Source organism: Loxodonta africana, unplaced genomic scaffold (assembly GCF_030014295.1).
Source record: "Loxodonta africana isolate mLoxAfr1 unplaced genomic scaffold, mLoxAfr1.hap2 scaffold_51, whole genome shotgun sequence".
Classification (NCBI taxonomy): domain Eukaryota; kingdom Metazoa; phylum Chordata; class Mammalia; order Proboscidea; family Elephantidae; genus Loxodonta; species Loxodonta africana.
The window spans coordinates 407,824-410,293 of NW_026975229.1; positions in this window are offsets into that span (position 1 = coordinate 407,824).

Below are 2,470 nucleotides of genomic sequence, written 5' to 3' on the forward strand. Positions count from 1 at the left end.
ATCTCTGAGTACAGTCACCAGGACTTCCTTTCCAGGTACCTCTGGGTACAGTCAGCAGGGCTTCTTTCCGAGGTACCTCTGGGTAGTGTCATCAGGCATTTCTTCCCAGGTACCTCTGGGTACAGTCACCAGGCCTTCCTTCCGAGGTACCTCTGAGTGCTGTCACCAAGTCTTCCTTCCGAGGTACCTCTGGGTAAAGTCACTGGGCCTTCCCTCCGAGATTCCTCTGGGTACAGTCACCAGTCCTTCGTTCGGAGGTACCTCCGGGTATAGTCACCAGACCATCCTTCCGAGGTACATCTGGGTACACTCACCAGACCTTTTTCCGCGGTACCTCTGAGTACAGTCACCAGGCATTCCTTCTGAGGTACCTCTGGGTACAGTCACCAGGCCTTCCTTCCGAGGTACCTCTGGGTACAGTCACCATGCCTTCCTTCTGAGATACCTCTGGGTACAGTCAACAGGACTTCCTTCTGCGGTACTTCCGAGTACAGTCACCAGGCCTTCCTTCCCAGGTACTTCTGAGTACCGTCACCAAGCATTTCTTCCGAGGTCCCTCTGGGTACGGTCCCCAGACCTTCCTTCCGACGTACCTCTGGGCGCGGTCACCAGGCCTTCCTTCCGAGGTACATCTGTGTACAGTCACCAGGCATTCCTTCTAAGTTATCTCTGGGTAAAGTCCCCAGGCCTTCCTTCTGCGGTACCTCTGAGTACAGTCACCAGGACTTTCTTCCGAGGTGCGTCTGGGTACACTCACCAGGCCTTCCTTCCGAGGTACCCCTGGGTATAGTCACCAGGCCTTCCTTACGAGGTACCTCTGACTACAGTCACCAGGCCTTCCTTCCGAGGTACCTGTGACTACAGTCACCAGGCCATCCTTCCGAGGTACCTCTGGGTACACTCACCAGGCCTTTTCTCCGCGGTACCTCTGAGTACAGTCACCAGGCATTCCTTCTCAGGTACCTCTGGGTACAGTCACCAGGCCTTCCTTCTGAGATACCCCTGGGTACAGTCACCAGGCCTTCCTTCTGCTTTACCTCCGAGTACTGTCACCAGGCCTTCCTTCCCAGGTACTTCTAAGTACCGTCACCAAGCATTTCTTTCAAGGTACCTCTGGGTACGGTCACCAGGTCTTCCTTCCGAAGCACTTCTCAGTTAAGCCACCAGGCTTTCCTTCCGAAGTACCTCTGGGTACAATCACGAGGCGCTCCTTCTGAGTTAGCTCTGGGTACAGTCACTAGGCCTTCCTTCCGAGGTACCTCTGGGTACAGTCACCAGGCCTTCCTTCCGAGGTACCCCTGGGTACAGACACCAGGCCTTGCTTCCGAGGTACCTCTGACTACAGTCACCAGGCCTTTCTTCCGAGGTACGTCTAGGTACAGTCTCCAGGCCTTCCTTCCGAAGTACCTGTGGGTACAGTCATCAGGACTAGTTTCCGAGGTACCTCTGGGTACACTCACCAGGCCGTTCTTACGAGGTACCTCTGGTTACAGTCTCCAGTCGTTCCTTCTGAGGTACCTATGGGTACAATTACCAGGCGTTCCTTCAGGGGTACCTCTGGGTACAGTCAAAGGCCTTCCTTCTGAGGTCCCTCTGGGTACAGTCACTCTGCCTTCTTTCTCAGTTCCCTCTGGGTACAGTCAGCAGGCCTTTCTTCTCAGGTACCTCTGGGTACAGTCAACGGCCTTCCTTCTGAGGTACCTCTGGGTACAGCACCCGGGCTTATTTCTGAGGTTCCTCTGGGTACAGTCACCAGGCCTTCCTTCCGAGGTACCTCTAGGTACAATCACCAGGCCTTCCTTCTGAGGTACCTCTGGGTACAGTCACGAGGTCTTTCTTCTGAGTTAGCTCTGGGTACAGTCACCAGGCCTTTCTTCCGAGGTACTTCTGTGTACAGTCACCAGGCCTTCCTTTCGGAGGTATCTCTAGGAACAATCACCAGGCCTTCCTTCTGAGGTACCTCTGGGTACAGTCACCAGGGATTCCTCCCGAGGTACCTCTGTTTAGAGTCACCAGGCATTTCTTCCGAGTTACCTCTGGGTACAGTCACCAGGCCTTCCTTCGGAGGTAACTCTGGCTACAGTCAGCAGGCCTTCCTTCCGAGGTACCTCTGGTTACAGTCACCAGGCTTTCCTTGGGAGTTACCCTGGGTACAGTCACCACTCCTTTCTTCCGAGTTATCTCTAGGTACAGTCACCAGGCCTTCCTTCCGACGTACCTCTGGGTACAGTCACCAGGCCTTCCTTCCGAGGTACCTCTGAGTACAGTCACCCGGCCTTTCTGAAGGGGTACGTCTGGGTAGAGTCATCAGGCCTTCCTTCTGAGGTACTTCTCGGAACAGTCAGCAGGCCTTTCTTCCGAGGTACCTCTGGCTGCAGTCACCTGGCTTTCCTTGGGAGATACCCTGGGTACAGTCACCACGCCTCTTTCGGAGTTACCTCTAGGTACAGTCACCAGGCCTTCGTTCCGA